Here is an 18,430-nt window from a genome sequence, read left to right as displayed (position 1 = left end):
TTTTAGTTGTATCTTTGTGTGGCTTGGATATCAAAGTGATTGTAGCCTCAGAAAAAGAGTTTGGCAATATCCCATCTGCTTCTATTGTGGGGACAGTTTGAGGAGTATTGGAGTTAGCTCTTGTTTGAATTTCTTTTAGAATTATGCAGTGAAGCCATCTGGCCCTGGGCTTTTTTTGGTTGGGAGACTTTTGATGACTGCTTCTATTTCATTAGAGGTTATAGGTAGATTTATACTGTTTATCTGATCTTGGTTTAATTTTGGTAAGTGATATTTATCCAGAAAACTGTCTATTTCCTTTATATTTTTGAATTTTGTGGAGTACAGGTTTTCAAAATATGACCTGATGATTCTCTGGATTTCCTCAGTGACCGTTGTTTTATTTCCCTTTTTGTTTCTGATTTTGTTAATTAGCATGCCTTTCTCTGCCTTTTGGTTAGTTTGGATAGAGGTTTGTTTAGCTTGCTGATCTTCTCAAAGAACCAACTCTTTGTTTCATTGATTCTTTGTAATGTTTTCCTACTTTATTCTTTATTGATTTCAACCCTCACTTTGATTATTTCCTGACTTCTACTCTTTCATGGTGAGTTTGCTTCTTTTTGCTCTAAAGCTTTCACTTGTTCTGTCAATTCTCCAGTGTGACTTTTCTCCAGTTTCTTCATGTGGGCACTTAGTGCTATGAAATTTCCTTTTAGCACTGCTTTCAGAGTGTCCCATAAGTTTGGGTATGTTGTGTCTATATTCTCATTAAATTCTAGGACATCTTTAATTTCATTTTTTGTTTCTTCCTCAACCAAGGAATGGTGCAATTGGGTATTATTCAATTTCCATGAGTTTGTAGGTTTTCTGCAATTTGTGTTGCTGTTGAATTCTAGCTTTAAGCCATGGTGATCTGATAAGATACAGGGGGTTATTTCAATTCTTTTGTATTTGTGGAGGTTTGCTTTGTTGCCAAATATGTGGTCAATTTTAGAGAAGGTTCCATGTGGTGCTGAGAAGAAGGTATATTCTTTTGTGTTTGGATGGAATGTTCTATAGATATCTGTTAAACCCAGTTGGGTCATAACTTCTGTCAGATCCTTTGTTTCTTTGTTAATTTTCTGTCTGGTGGTCCTGTTTAGCAGTGAAAGAGAGGTGTTGAAGTCTCCTACTATAAGTGTGTGTGGTTTTATATGTGGTGTGAGCTTTAGTAATGTTTCTTTTACATATGTGGGTGCCTTCGTATTTGGGGCATAGATGCTCAGGATTGAGACTTCATCTTGATGGACTTTTCCTGTGAGGAGATGTTCAGGATTGAGACTTTATCTTGATGGACTTTTCCTGTGATGAGTATGAAATGCCTTCTTCATTTCTTTTGATTGATTTTAGTTTGAAGTCTAATTTGTTAGATATTAGGATTGAGACACCAGCTTGTTTCTTGGGCACATTTGATTGGAAAACCTTTTCCCAACCCTTTACTCTGAGAAAGGTAACACCTGTCTTGGAAGTTGAGGTGTCTTGTATACAGCAGATGGATGGATTCTGTCTTAGTACCCATTCTATTAGCCTGTATCTTTTTATGAGCAGATTAAGAACATTGACATTGAGGAATGTTAATGTCTATTGATTGTTTGTTCTTGTTTGTTTTGGATTTATTGTTGGTGGTGTCATTGTGTGTGTATTTCACCCTCCTGTTTCTTTTATTTTTGTAAAATTGGATTATCTATTGCCTGTGTTTTTGTGAGTGTAGTTATCTTCATTGGGTTGGAGTTTTCCTTCCATAACTTTCTGTAGTGCTGGATTTGTGGATATGTATTGTTTAAGTCTGGTTTTGTCATGGAATATCTTGTTTTTCCCATCTATACTGATTGAAAGTTTTGCTGGGTACAGTAGTCTTCATTGGCATCCATGCTCTCTCTGTGTTTGTAGGATATCTATCCTGGACCTTCTGCCTTTCAAAGTTTCCATTGAGAAGTCGGGTGTGATTCTGATAGGTCTGCCCTTATATGTTACTTGGCCTTTTTACTTTCCTGCACTTAATATTTTCTCTTTATTCTGTAGGTTTGGTGTTTTGATTATTATGTGTTGAGGGGACTTTATTTTGTGGTACAATCTGTTTGGTGTTCTGTAAACTTCTTGTACTTTCATAGACCTATCCTTTTGTAGGGTGGGGAAGTTTTCTTCTATGATTTTGTTGAATATGTTTTCTGTACCTTTGAGCTATATTTCTTCACCTTCTATACCTATTATTCTTAGGTTCAGCCTTTTCAAGGTGTCCCATATTTCCTGGATATTTTGTGTTAAGGATTGGTTGGACTTGAGATTTTCTTTGGTCAATGACTGTATATCCTCTAGCAAGTCTTCAATAACTGAGATTCTTCCATCTCTTGAATTCTATTGGTTATACTCACATTTGTAGTTCCTAATCGTTTATCCAGCCTTTATATTTCCAGCACACCCTCCTTCTGTGTTTTCTTTATTGTGTCTATTTCAGCTTTCATGCCTTGAACTGTTTTGAGTGTTTGCTTCACTTATTTTTTTTTTCTTGGCTTTCTTTAGATTCTTTAAGAGATTTGTTTACTTCTTGAATTTTTTGGTTTCTCATTTCCTCCATTCCATGTAGGTTTTTGCTTGTTTTTTCTTCTATTTCTTTAAGGGATTTTCTTGTTTCCTCTTTTAATGTCTCTATCATCTTCCTAACATAATTTTTGAGGTCCATGTCTTCTTCATCCTCTGTGTTGGGATTTTCAGATCTGGCTGGTGTGGAGTCCTAGATTCTGGTGGTGTCATATTGGTTTTTCTGTTGTTGAATGTGTTCTTACTCTGTCTTCTTCCCATCCCAGTGATGCAGGTGGCTTCTCTCCTTCTCTCCATTGGCAGGCGCACTCAGCCTCTGGAGGCAGCTGGATGGTAGAGGACAGTGGGTGGACAAGGGTGGAGTGTGTCTGGACTCATGGTGGGCCTTCCTGGTCAGGGAAGGTCTACACTTGTCAGGGGGTGGTTCAGGCAGAAGGGAGCAGAGGTTGATGGGGGAGGTTGGGGGGCAGAGTAGCGCCCAGACTCACCTGAGGCTCGGGCGCCCACCGCAGGACCTTGAATATATTTTTGTAGGTTTTGCTTTTTGAATTTCTGCTGAGAGATTTTATGTTATTTATTTTGCCTTTTGATTGGACAGATATTTCTTTTGCAACTTTTAATACTTTTTGTAGAAATCTTAAAGGTTTAATTGTATGTTTCTTATTTGGACATGTCTATTTATGGTTCTACATTCTTATACTTAAATGCCTATACGTTTCCAAGATTTCAAGATCTTTCTTGTATAATTTCATGAAATCTATCATCAATAGTTGACAGTCTTGCTAATCAGGGTACTGTTGTATGAGGACTAAAATTTGGGGTGGTTAAGTTCAAGTTGTCCTCTACTTTGCTGTGTTTAGACTTGAAACATAATGTCTTTGACTACCTGTAGTTGCTACTAGCCACATAACATTTTGCAGTCTTTGATATATGCATGCCTTCACTCCTGGCACTTAGGGATGCTAATGTCCACACCAATGGGTGTCCCTCATTTATGTCTTAGAGTAAACAAAACAGACAGGGGACAGATGTAAGTACTGAAGGGAAGACGACATGGCACCCAGTACTCTGCTTTTAAGTTTTTGATGTTTTCACATATTTTCCAGCAGCAAAGCACTATATGAGACAAGAGAAGTTTTCCAGAATCAGGTGCTCCACTTGGATTGGACTCAGGTGTGGGGCACACCTGACTGCAAGACTTATAGCCTAGCGGGGGTTGAGAACATTTTTGGAAATAAGTTCATGGATTTCATGTGTTGCAGTTGGTCATCTTCAAGTGTTTGGACTGTCTGGAAAGCACAAAGGGCATGGCTATCAATTACCATACCCTTTACAGCCCCAGACTCTTGCTAATTTTCTGACCATGCACACTATCTGATCCTCTACTACTTGGGACCATCTCTGACCCAGAGACTGTAGTAGGGTGTCTGTCCTCAGTCTCCTTAAACTGCAGTTTCTCCCTGGTTTCAGATTTCTTAGGGCAGCTCAGACTCAAACAACACAATCCTTTTAGCTATGATATTCTAGCTTAGAGGGAAAAAAAAACTCAATTTCTGATCTAATGCTGACTTATCACACAGGAGGAGGCATTTTCTCACCAGCTCTATCACTGTAGGAAGACCAGAATAATCTTAGTGTGGCCAAATGGTCTGGTTGCAACAGAGAGGTACTTTCTGTGGTGATGTGTCCCACCTCACAGAGCTTCTACCTCTTTATGTGCACATTCTCAGTCTCCTCATGCTGCTAAGCTGTTCTATCAACACTTTTGAGATGCCCAAGGCATCTCTTTTTCTCTCTTTGGGTTTTTCTCCTTTGTTTCTCTGCATCTTCTGTTTCACAGAATCACGGGGGGGGGGGGGCAACTTCTAAATCATCCCCCTCTTACCCTCCAAGCCTGTCTCAAGCTGTATGTTTGCATCCTTTGTAATATACTGGCAACTTTTCTGGAAATCCAAAACTATTTTAATTCAAACAGGTATTGTTCTTCTTTACAGAAGTGATACATAGAGAGCAGAGCACACACTTTAACATGAAAAACATGATTTCAAAATTATCTCATTTGGGAAGCAAAATGTGACTGTTGAGAGGAGAGTCATTGAGGATAACAAATGCCATGGCAATTTTCTGTTGGTAGAAGAGTTCTGAACATTAGGCTTATGAAAATGGGAAACAATAGAGCTTCATTGAATGAGGAAATGAAGCTGGGAGTTTGAGGGATCTCAGACAGCATTTTTATAGAAGATATTTTACTTTTCGACAGAAGAGAGAAAATTATGCAGAAAATTCAGAAGCACCTCCTTGATTCTTCAAATTGAGATTTATTAAATATGTACAGCCATGATCTAAATCATTAGGAATGATTTCCTAAGTAGTGAAGTCATCAGCTGATTTTAGAGCTAAGAATCAAGGAGATACTTGTTTTCCAAGATTCTACAACATACCTTTCTGTCCATATGAATTGGAGGGGAGACTTGAAGGCAGTCATATTTTAGCAGGAGGGATTAAATATATCTTAAGTAGAAACTCTAAAGGCCTCCAGGGAATTGTTACAAAACAGACCTGTAAAGAACCAAACTCATGTTCCAAACATTGCCTGTCAAAACTATCCTTAACAATCTCTATTGAAAGCCATTGAAAAGAAAGACAATCAGCAATACAGTTTTCACAAAATTCAGCACCCAACCAAATAACTCAAAGCATACAAAGAAATAAGAAATTGTGACTCAAAGCCATTTATTTTTTTAAAGTCAATAGAAACTGACCACACATGTCAAAGATGTTGATGAAACTAGTGAATAGAACTTTAACACGTGTAATACTTTTGTCCAGATATTTAAATAAAGGATTTGAAATAGGAGCAAGAAAAATGGAATTTAGGAAGAAAGAACTATTTTGTTCTTCAATTCTCAAGAAAAAGGCCAGCACCTTTTTTTCTTTTTATCTCCATTCAATGTTGAACTGAATGTTCTAGCTAGTAAAATAGAAATCTGGGTATAGAGCTGGAGCAGAAAGAAAAAATATTGCTTTCATTTTCGAAATACATAATTGAGTTTTGCAGATATTCTAAAGAATCTAATACACAATAGTAAATCTAAGACTGATAAGAAAAATCAGAGAACATAGAAGGCAAAGGCAGGATGAGAGACAAATAATACATACATAAAATATTTACAGAAATAATGCCTAAATGGCTTCATTAACAATAATATAGAACAATTTTATTAGAAAAATATGTATCATATTTTTCATTATATTTTGGATAGTATCCCAAATTTCAAATTCTACTTGTTAATTGTTAGAATAGAAGAATATGATTTACTTTATTATATTGGGTTGTCATCCTAGATCTCTCTTAAGCTAGTTCTGTGTACTGTCTGTAAGTTTGTGTGTGTGTGTGTGTGTGTGTGTGTGTGTGTGTGTGTGTGTGTGTGTGTATGTTTATATGTGATCCTAAATTTTTCTTAAGCATACTTACAAGGTGTAGGTTCTCTCTCTGTCTCTTTCTCTCTCTCTCTCTCTCTCTCTCTCTCTCTCTCTCCTCTGTGTGTGTGTGTGTGTGTGTGTGTGTGTGTGTGTGTGTGTGATCCTAAATCTTCCTAAATACACTTACTAGTACATGTGTACGTGTGTGTATACTCGTGTACATGTGTATCAGTTTGTTATTGGACTATGTGTGTGTGTGCTCATCATGTGTATCAATGTGTACACACATGTGTGTTGAGGCCACTGGTTTGCTTTGGTGACCTCTAGTACTCCACACTTCATTTGTAAGAGACTGGGTTTCTTACCAAACCATGAGCTCACTGAATGGCTAGACAGACTTGTCAACAAGCTCCAGGGGAACTGGTTGTGCCCACCTCCTGAATGATCAGGTTATGTTTATGTGCCACCATGCCAAGCTTTTTAGATAGATGCCAGGGCTCTCAACCCAGGTCTCTGTTCTTTCATGGAAATCATTTCACAAACTCAGCTGTACCAGCCTTTATTTCTAAGAGCCTTTCAAATAGATTCCCAGTGATGTTCTACCTAAAAAAAGTCATATTTTGTCAGAGATATTTTATTGCTTCCATTCCAACCTAAATGCATTTCATTTCTTTTTCTTCCCTTAATTTCTCTATGATTTTCAGTACAATATTGAATAGAGTATCTGATGATGCACTATTGTGAGACCCAGAGAGAAAAAAACACTTTCTTTGTTCATGTTTAGCTTAAATCATTTTCTTTCACCATTTATGACCATGTTGTTATGATGCTAGCTGTTATGCTAACAGCTGTCTCATTTAAGCTAAAGAAATCTTTATTCTTCCAAGCTTATGAGAATGTTTTTAAATTATGAATACTAGATTTTGTTGGGTGCTTTTCTTTGATCTATTGAGAAAATCATGGTACATTTTTATAATGTTTTAATTTTAAAAGCTTTTTCCTTTAGATATTTTGAATAAGGTATTTTTGTATAGTCTGTTGATAGTGATAAATACCATTGATTTTCAAGTGGTGACCTGAACTTATGACCTTGTGCATCTAAATCAAGCTTATGTGGGCATAATTTATTATAATATTACTTTTATGTATTGATGGACAAACCTTACTCATATTTTCTTGGGCATTGTTTCTTCATAAAGTTCATGGAGGCTATTAATTTTAATTTAAATGTGGTAATTCTATTTTCCCTTAAACACATATATGCACAGTGCTTGAGGGTGAATCTACCATCCTTTCTGATGTGCTTTCAGTAGCTCAGCTATGGTTAAGTGGGCTGTTCCCCTGAGTACCCTTAGCAAACCACAATCTTCATTTTGCTTTAGTGATACCCAGGAATACTCAAAATCCCTGTTAAGTTCTCCAGATAAATGAGAGTTAAAATTTCTGTCTTTCACATAAATTGTTCCTATCCTGGACTTAATGGGAGCAGTTAGATTAATGGTACAGATATATACCTTTCTTGAAATATATATGTGAATGCATATATTTATTTATAGACACAAAAACACACCCATTAGACATTCTTCTTACAGATGAAGATATATGATCTCTTTAGGAAATAAAAGAGACATATTTGTAATGTATCCTGGTGTCGATTGCCCTCCCCTCCTCTAACTAATAACACAGTAGGTAATTTTTAAAGGTTCTATCTCACAAACTGGTGGCACATGCCCACAATTTTAGTACATGAGAAGTAGAAGCAGGAGAATCAGGAGTTCAAGGTCACTCTTAGTTACATAATGGTTTTGACATCATCCTGATCTACATGGGCTCTTGTCACTCTATTCTCTCATCAAAATAAATACATTCACTCACATTTTCTTTGAGTATTTGGCAAGGGGACAAGGATTGAAAAAAGTGCAGACTTCCTCTTATCTATTTCTGGGTTTTTATACTTGAATTTTATTAGTTCTAACAAATCAGCTGTATTTTCTCAATGACTTTTATGAAGAGAATTTTGACTCATGCATGCTTAAAGTAAATACAGTCCCGTTTCTTCATGAAAATGGATCTTTATCTAGATTTATGATCAATGATTGAACAGAGACCTCAATTATCTGATAACTTTGAAAGATTACTCATTTGCAATTTCTTTTCTTATTTCAAGACTATGCTAATGGCCCATACTCCTTACATTTCTTCTCTTCATTGTATTTGTTTTGGATCTGTTCGTGAACAGTGGGTTAAAATATACAGTAACATATCATGTTTGACTTTTTGTGATTGGGTTACCTCGCTCAGAATGGTTTCCTCAAGTTCCATCCATTTTCCTGCAAATTTCAAGATCCCATTGTTTTTTTCCGCTGAGTAGTACTCCATTGTGTAAATGTACCACATTTTCTCTATCCATTCTTCTGTTGAGGGGCATCTAGGCTGCTTCCAGTTTCTGGCTATTACAAATAGTGCTGCTATGAACTTTGTTGAATAGATGTCTTTTGTGTATGAATGTGCTTCTTTTGTGTATATGCCTAGGGGTGGAATTGCTGGATCTTTTGGTAGACTGATTCCCATTTTCTTGAGGAGTAACCGTAGTGATTTCCAAAGTGGCTGTACAAGTTGGCATCCCCACCAGCAGTGGAGAAGTGTTCCCCTTTCTCTACATCCTCTCCAGCATAAACTGTCATTGGTGATTTTGATTTTAGCCATTCTGACAGGTGTAAGATGGTATCTCAGAGTTGTTTTGATTTGCATTTTCCTGATGGCTAAGGATGTTGAACATTTTCTTATGTGCCTTTCAGCCATTTTAGATTCCTCTATTGAGAATTGTCTATTTCGTTCTGTACCCCACCTTTTAATTGGATTGTTTGGTGTTTGGGAGACTAGCTTCTTGAGTTCTTTGTATATTTTGGAGATTAGCCCTCTGTCAGATGTGGAGTAGGTGAATATCTTTTCCCAGTCTCTGGGCTGCCGTTTTGTCTTGCTGACTGTGTCCTTTGCCTTACAGAAGCTTCTCAGTTTCAGGAGGTCCCATATATTAATTGTTGATCTCAGTGTCTGTGCTACTGGTGTTATGTTCAGGAAGCAGTCCCCTGTACCAATTAATTCAAGGGTATTTCCCACTTTATCTTCTAGTGGGTTTAGTGTGGCTGGGTTTATGTTGAGGTCTTTGATCCATTTTGACTTATGTTTTGTGCAGGGCGAGAGGCTTGGGTCTATCTGTAGTCTTCTACATGTTTGCATCCAGTTATGCCAGCACCATTTGTTGAAGATGTTCTCTTTGTTCTGTGTGTACTCACTCATATGTGGATTTTAGACATAGAGTAAGGGATTACCAGCCAACAATCCACATTGCCAGAGAAACTAGTAAATAAGGAGGACCCTAAAAGAGACAAACTTTGTCCCCTGGAGAAGGGGAAAGGCTCACGATCCCCTAAGCAAATTGAGAGCATGGGAAGAGTGGAGGAGGGAGCTATGAGAATGAGAAGGGAAGAAGAGGAAGGAGGCAGAGGTCATGAGGGAGCAGAAAGGTTGAGTCAGGTTACTAGATTAGAAGTAAGGATATATGATAGGTAGGGTTTTAGTTGGGGGTGTGATAGCGGAGGAAGGGAGGGAGAAGGGAACTGGGATTGTCATGTAATTCAATCTTGTTTGTAATTCAATAAAAAAATATTGTGTATGTGTGAGAAAATGTCAAAATCAAACATCATATAGTTATCATAAAAATATACAGCAACAGCTAAGTTGGTATATTAATTGTATTAATATTACTTATACAACTAAATAAATGTGTAAAAGAGACATGGAAAGGAAGAGGAACTATGACACTTTATCAAACCTGATAAGAGAAATGGAGATTAAATAAAATTCAATATTTATTATCATTTTGAATAAATAAAAACTCAGCTAGGATATATAAAATGCTTTGTTCACATTCTTGTTACTTTGAATTAAAATAATTGATTGTTCTATGACTGTTTATTAATGATAACCTTGCAAGGCCACTAAAGGTTAACTTACTTTTGTTCTCTTTGAAGCTGAGAAAGGAGCTGACTGTTTCATAAGCAGGAGATAAATCCCTCACTCACATGGCTCACTTAACAGTGTTCTTCCCTCGCAGCACCCTGCATTTAGAAATAGAGACCCTGGTCACCTTGAAAGACAATGTTGAATGTTTTTATTACTGTCCTAAGGCAGTTTCTATTTTTATAATTTTACCCAACATTCATCTGACTTTAAACTGGGACACTGGCCCTGTGATTGTCTTGTTCAGCATCCAAATTTCCCTCTTCTAAGTACCAAAGGACAGTTACAAATTTAACTGTCTCTTGCCTACTTACTAGCCCTCCCCTAAGCATTAAAATATACAAATACAAAAGTCAAATATCTTTCAATTTAGCTTCTAATAATGCGAAATTACTAACTGATCAGGATATAAGATGAACCTTGCCCATGTAATTTCTCATGCATGGTTTATCTTTAAAGTTAGAACCAAACAATTAGATGTAGTATTTGTTGCACCTGGGTGCTGTCTTGGAACTTGGATCATATTCCAGTTTCTTTCTTCATTTTGGTTGTGACTGGCTTGTATGTTTCATGGTCTTTTAAAATAAGTTCTAAAATTCAAGATTCTTCTATCTCAGCTCCTGAATGCTGGAGTCAGTAGACTGTGACACCATAACTGGCTTAGGATAAAATCATAATAAATAAATTCCCTATTGACAAGTAATGACTATAGTTTGTCTGATATAATAAATTTGTTTTAGGACAAATGAGTCTAGGAAATTTTTGAGTATATGCATATATGTTAAGGATTTGACAGTTATGCTTTCCCACAGTTTTGTGTGTTCTTAAGCCTAGTTTCACTCATGATCAAATGGAAAGTGTATTCAAATATACGCACATGTTAGAAGAAGAAAAGTCAAAGCCTCCAAATGTCAGCATTATTGATTGTTTTTTGTTTATAATGGTTTCTAAGATGTGTTCTGAATCAGTTAATTTCATTTAATATCAAGTTTTGTGGTATAAATTAAAGTAAGAAAAATTAATCAAGATTTAGTACTAGAAGCTTTGTATTTAATTGGCAGCTTAGCCTGTTTCTATGTGAATTTGATAATCATATTTTTCAAGATATTTAGTTTTTTATCTGTAAAATCACTAGTAACTCTATTTCCTCATTTTAATAACATTTAATCAAAATTACCTTAAATAATATACATAGAATTAAAAACTTAAATAATTTCATTAGTTATATTATTGCTTTATATTGTAAAATGACAATGAGTTTATGTATGAAATGAATAGAGACATATTTATTTGTCAATTCTATAAAGTATAGCTATATACATAAACAAACATGTGCATAGAATTGACAAAAATTGCTATAGACTTTGTAACTAGCAGCAAAGCTGTACTAAGTGGCCTTTTCTGCAAAAAGTCATGCCTATTGCAGATATTTTAATTTTCATATAGTTTGATGCTACTATACATAACATATGATGAACATAATACCCCCAAATTATAAGAATCACAGGAAAATTAAGGTAAAGAGAAAGCAAATGATTGGAAGTAGAAACAACTTTAGATCTGGAAACAAGAAAGCTTTGCACAGAGTATAGCATCTGATTAAAGAACTCTATGACAGAAACTCAACAAAGAGTGAAGAAAAATAAATGACCTAATTGAAAAATGGGCTAAGGAACTGTACAGAAGGTTCTCAATAGAAGAAATAAAAATGATTAAGCAATATTTCAAAAAGTATTCAACATCCTTAGCAATGAGGGAACTGCAAATTAAAATTATTTTGAAGTTTATTCTATGCTTGTCAGAATGAACAATATCAACAAAGCAACTGACCATAAATACTGACAAGTATATATCTAGGGAAAGGAAAACCCTAATTCACTGTTGGTGAGAGTGCATACTAACAAAGTCACCACAGAAATCAGCGTGTAAAAACCCTCTTAATGTTAATAAAATCTATCACATGACTCATCTGCACCACTCCTTGGCATATGCACATAGGTCTTGATATTCAACTACAGTGATAATTGCTCAAAAATATTTATTGCTGCTATATTCACAGTAGCTAGGAAATAGAATCAACCTAAATATCCTTAAACATATGGATAAATAATGGAAAGCTGGAACATATATGCAAAGGAAAACTATTAAGCTATAAAGAAAGTTGAAATCATAAACTTTGAAGGTAAATGGATAGAACTAGAATATTTTCTATTAAATGGCTATATCAGAACCAGAAATGCAAACTCTGACTGTTCTCCCTCATATGTGACTCCCATCTCCAAATCTTAAGAGGTGAGTAAATAACTTGGAGTAATTGCAGAAACTACAGGCAGCAGCTAGTGAGGTCATGGGTCTTAAGCGTCTGCCTTCCACTGACACTTTACTAGGGAAGCATTATTTGTTTTTTGTTTTTTTTTTCTTTTTCAAGACAAGGTTTCTCTGTGTAACAGCCCTGGCTGTCATAGAACTCTCTTTGTAGACGAGGCTGCCCTCACACTCACAGAGATCTGCCTGCTTCCACCTCCTGAGTGCTGGGATTAAAAGCATGCTCTGTTACCACCCAAATGGATAGAGCTATAGAAAACCATAAATGGTTATAATAGTGAAGAGATCAACTGATTGTGGGAAGTCAAGCCACAATGGATACATCTATAACATAACTCTCGCACCTAAGGCACAGGGAACATCAAAAAAGGGGAGCCACAAAGGTTGTAAAAGCCAGAGAACCAGGATATCTGCTTTGAGATTGCATGTTCTAGAAATTGAGGGAGGTTACACTTATGATATTTCTACAATATGGCTACCTAAATAGTACTTGGACAATAGCAATGTCAATATACATGCTTATAGAAAAGGAGGAAATATCATGGGTCCCACCACTACATAATAAACAAAAGAGAGCTAATAATTGTTGAGAAAGGAAGAATTAATCTCCAATGCAAAGTTTTCTTTTTTAATTTTTTACAACTAAATTTTATTTAAGTTAGAAACAATATTATTTTACATATCAATCCAATTTCTATCTCCCTCCCAGCCTCCCATGCCCTGCACTGAGCCCCCCATCCCATCCCCCATCCACTCCCCAGGGAGTGTGAGGTCTTCCATGAGGGATCATAAAAAATCTGTCAAGTCCTTTGGGGCAGGGTCTAGACCTCCCTGTGTATCTAAGCTAAGGGAGTATTGCTCTATGGGAAATGGGACCCCGAAGACCATTTGTGCACTAGGGATACATCCTTGTTCTACTGCCAGAGGCCCCATAGACTGCCCAGTGCTCCTAGCTGACACCCACATTCAGGGGGCCTGGTTTGGTCCTATGTTAGATCCCCAGCTGCCAGGGGTCCATGAGTTCCCACTTGCTCAGGTCAGCTGTTTCTGTGGGTTTTCCCAGCATGGTCTTGACCCATTTGTTGATCACTCCTCTGAAACTGGATTCCAGGAGTTTGGCTCAAGGCTTAGCTGTGAATATCTCTGTTTCTGCTTCAATCAGCTACTGGATGAAGGCTGTAGGATGGCATTTAATGTAATCATCAATCTCATTATAGGGAATGGGCATTTAAGGTAACCTCTGCACTATTGCTTAGAGTCCTAGTTGGGGTCATCCTTTTGGATCTCAGTACAATAATTCCCTAGTGACAGATTTCTCTTTAAACCTATAGTGAGTGGCTCCCTCTATTGATGTGTCTCTTTTCTTGCTCTCCTCTATTCCTCTCCCAGCTCAATCTTTCTAATCACCCATGTTCTCCTCCCCCCTCCTCTTCTCCTCTCCTCTTTCTCCTACCGCCATCTCCCCTCCCCCATGCTCCCAATTTGTTCATGGGCTCTTGTCCTTTCTGCATCATTGGGGACCATGTATATCTCTCTTATGATCTTGCTTGTTTCTAGCTTCTCTCACAGTTCGGATTGTAGGCTGGTAATTCTTTTCTTGATGTCTAACATCCAAATATGAGTGAGTTTATACCATGTTTGTCTTTCTGTGACTGGGTTACCTCACTTAGGATGGCTCTTCTAGTTCTATCCATTTTCCCACAAATTTCAAGATTTCATTGTTTTCCACCGAGTAGTACTCCATTGTGTAAATGTACCACATTTTTGTATCCATTTTTTGGTTGAGGGGCATTTAGGTTGCTTCCAGGTTCTGGCTATTACAAATAATGCTGCCATAAACATAGTTGAACAGATGCCCTTGTTGTATGAATGTGCATCCCTTAGTATATGCCTAAGCGTGGTATTGCTGGTTCTTGAGGTAGACTGGTTCCCATTTTCCAGAGAAACCACCATACTGATTTCCAAAGTGGCTGTACAAGTTTGCACTCCCACCAGCAATGGAGAAGCATATGGATAAGTTTTCTAATTGGTTATTCAGTACCGAGTATATCAGCTCCAAATCATATACACACAGGAAACATTAAAAAGTCTCAACAATTTGTATTTGCATATATATGAATATATATGAAAGAAAAATAGAAAAAGAGGCCATCAATTTGGAGGGATCAAGAGGACATGGAATAGGTTGGAAGAAAGACATAGGAAATGTTGCAGGAAGGAAAGCAAAGGGCAGGGAAGTAATGTGATTGTATTTTAACTAAAATTATAAGAAGAAAAATTTAGTACTCAAAGGATAAGTACAGTACAAAGAAAAAATAGTTTAATTTTTAAAAATAACATGTATATCTTTTATGAATGAACTTCCAAGTAAATAAGGTGAAATTTCCACTGAACCTTCAGCAAGGATTAGAGATTCAATGATTATGGAGAAGTTGGAATTTTGCAAGGTGCAGAGACCAATTACAATCACGTTGGGATATCTTTAGCTGTCAATATAGCCATTATTTGGAAACATCTGTGTTTGACCTAATACCCTGCGACTAACAGGGTAAAAGCTTTCAGAATGTACTCAATAAAACTCCATTTTCCACGAATCCAGAGGCAGATTGCAGATATCTTAGATACCATCCCATCTGTTTAGTGTTCCCATTGGTGTGTTTGAAAAGCACTTTAATTTACAACTTCCTTTGTTAAATATGAAATTTTGAACAAAATATTCCATTCTGGAACATGGAATTTGGGGTAGCCAGTATCTATGTTTCTTGGCCATGGATACTCATATCAGATTCAAAATTAAGTATCTCTTATTCCCTATGAGGAAAGACTTGGTTTTGGCTCAGTAATATTATCTGTTTATAACAGAGACATAATGGTTCTCTAAATATCAGATTGCCAAAGTAAATTTTAGACTAAAGCAATGTATCATTTGTGGTATATCATATTATAATGGGTTCAATTTATCTACAAGACTGTATAATTTTGAGATGTGTTCTCATAATTATGTAACTTGAAATTACATAAAGGAGAATTAATGGAACTGAGAAGATAATAATATTAATGAGTGAAATCAACTGTTTCTTCACAATAATTGATAGAAGGGAAGATAGAAAAAATAATAGGTAGAAAAATCAGATATTTTAACTCTCTTGAACTAATGGATTGCTTTGAGAAAGATCTTGCTAATAGCAGTGGAATTTATATATACATATACAAAGATATATATCTTCTTTGCATATAGAATTATACAAATAAATATAGATTTTATATGTTGGTAATGCAATAAGTTGCCAGAATGCTTGACACTCTAAAAATATGATCCACAATAGATGGGAATAGAATAACAAGTAAATAAAATAGAACAAGGTAGACTGTTTCAAGTTCATTATCTCAGCACTTGTGAGGGAGAGGAGGGAGGATCCGGTATTCAAGGTCAGACTGGTCTACAGGAGACCCTGTCTCCAAATAAACAAACAAAAATATTCAACAAAATAGGACAAATTTAGAAACCATCTATACATTCAAAATTAAATAATAAATTTTAAAATAGCTAGTGGTTCATAAGTATTTAAATATGAATATGTGTATTTGACAAATTAAATATAACCATGACCATAAATTTTGCCTAGTTAAAGAGAAGTAAAATCAGATACCAATAACAATATGGTTAATAGGAAGCTCTCTAGCTATTAGAAATTAAATAATATAAAAATTTTGGGGTCAAATGAGACAAAGCTAGAAAATATTTTTAACTGAGTTTTGATGATAGTCACTGTTATGAGAAGGTACTACAGTAGCTCCTGAATCACTGTAGTTTTAAATTCTGTGATTTGCCATGGCCTAGTCTCAGCTCAAGTTAGTACACTGAGATGGGGAAGGGAAGTGGGCACAAGAAAAACTTCTGACTGCTAAGTGGATTACACTCAAATGGCCCCAAATAGATTGAACTATCTTTATTTATACTTAAACAGAGTTTTCTTACTAGATTTAAATGAACAGTTTTATTATTAGTCTCTATTTTTTAAGTTAAGAAATACATCACAATTTAAGGAATATGACGTGATCATTATGAAAGCCCCCATTGCTCCCCTTTATGCTTCCCCAAATACACCTTCCCACACATCTTATAACCTTATCCTAGACATAGAGTTCAGCATCTTTGCAGGCTTAACTAAATATCAAGCCAGATACATCCTGCTCTCACAGCAGTTATGTAAGCCGGCAGCTACTTGTGGTTACAAAGTTAAAAAGCAATAGACATGGCCATAATGCTTTAAAGACAATGTTATTCAAACCCATGCAACTCTTTCATGTCTGCAAGATATGTTTTCATACAGTTCCCTTTTCTACAAGATGGTCGCATGTCTCAATCTCTCTGTAAAAAGCAGAATTTGATAAGGCACTCTGTTTTCATCCAACTACATCATACTTCTTTCACCAAGATAAGCTCCTACTTATGGTAAAGTTGTATCTATACATTTCACACTTTGCATTGTAGTTTTTCCTTTTGGAGCATAGCAGAATCTCCCAATGTTTATGTGCTTGTTGTCCAGGGAAATTTCTCTCAACAGTTGGCACTATGTGTTTCTTTAGGCTTTTCCTCTATTCTGTGTTTGCATGCCTTACTCTCCTTTACAGAACTGTGAGACATGGTTAATGTTCCAAGTGTTGTTTTCTCACATGTACCTAACTGTCTCTAGTGATTCAGAAAAGTTCCCAGGATTAGGAGTTGTAGTCAGTAATCACATATGAGATTTGAGAAGCATTTGCCCCTTATTGAATCTTAATGGAAAATATTTGAGAAAGAACAGAATTTCCAGGGAAAATTACTCCTATTGCATGTGTGACTGATACAGTAAAACTAAAAACCATCCAAAGAATCACCAGTATATGAGAGAGGAAAGAGCCTGCTAGCTGCATGAATTCTGCAAATCCCTCCAACTTTCCCATGGACTACTGGTCCTCTGCAAAGTGAGAGTACATATCCACAGGTGTTTTGCCCTGAGGAACCCATTGGTCAGGTTGCCACATGCTGATCCAAGACTTGGCTGAATAGCTCCCAAATATCATAAGGAAGTTCCAAATATTTACACATAGACACTAAGAAGCAAGATAAAGAAACCTGTAACAAAATATAATTAGATTCCAGAAATTGATGAATATTACTTTTATGTGTATGCATATGAGTATTTTTGTATGCATGTATATGCACCACATGAGTGTTTTTTGCCTGTCGATGCAGAAATTGTATGATACCCCCTAGAACTGTAGTTACAGGTGGTTATGAACCACCTTGTGGGTGCTAGGAACAGAACCATAGTCTACCTCAGAAACAGCAATTGCTCTTAATTTCTGAGCCATCTCTCCAGCTCAGATATTGTTGAATCTTACACAAGAGCTGTTTTTCATAGCACAGCTGCCTTGAAGAAATAACAAACAATCAAAAAAAAATCAACAACAACAACAAAACAGCACCAGGAGAAAGTGCCTGAGATTTAAACAATCATTTCCTCATTTTGTGTTTTCGCTGTTCACATACTATTTCCTTTTATGTAGTTTGAGATATTAGTTCATTATCAGAAACATATTTCCTTTCAATTTTTGGTGCAGTTTTCTACAAAGCAGTTCTTAGGACAATTCTAGATTATCCCTTTTGTCAGGATTTCAAAGATGCTACTTGTCTCTACTTGCCATTGAAAACTTCAGCACTCCTATGAAATGACTAGCTGATATATGACCATATCCAGCATCTGATGTCACTGTGGAATGTAAAAACTGCAAAATTAAAGGGAGTCATTACACATCTTTTAGTTCAGCTAAAACTCAAAGAATGAAAGTATCAAATGCTGGGGAGTTCACAGAGCCAATAACAGTCTCACTCGGGCTGGTAGGGGTATAAACTTCTGAAGGGATTTCATACTTTCTGGGCTTACTTATTTAATTATATGATATGTTATGTTAAATTACATAATATAACATCCAAATACATAGTATATTTACTTGCATAATTGTAAGCCTCCATATATCACTAAGTACTCCTGGCTCTTGCCTGAAAGTCACTTTGTAGCAGCCCACAACCTCTTTGAATTTGGGGCAGTCCCCTTGC

The 18,430-nt window shown here is 36.3% G+C and overlaps 1 long non-coding RNA gene across 1 annotated transcript in view; it reads right to left on the bottom strand.

Annotated features, from left to right (window-relative positions):
- Nucleotides 1-18,430, bottom strand: part of LOC113834246 — a 50,190-nt gene that overhangs the window by 17,976 nt on the left and 13,784 nt on the right. Inside the window, exon 2 of the long non-coding RNA XR_003482641.2 lies at nucleotides 9,997-10,100. This is a non-coding gene — a long non-coding RNA (uncharacterized LOC113834246). The remainder of the gene's footprint in view (nucleotides 1-9,996; nucleotides 10,101-18,430) is intronic.

The sequence above is a fragment of the Cricetulus griseus genome, chromosome 2, assembly GCF_003668045.3.
Source record: "Cricetulus griseus strain 17A/GY chromosome 2, alternate assembly CriGri-PICRH-1.0, whole genome shotgun sequence".
NCBI classification, from domain to species: Eukaryota; Metazoa; Chordata; class Mammalia; order Rodentia; family Cricetidae; genus Cricetulus; species Cricetulus griseus.
The sequence above is the reverse complement of the archived record's forward strand: the minus strand, read 5'-3'. Positions and strand labels throughout refer to the sequence as shown.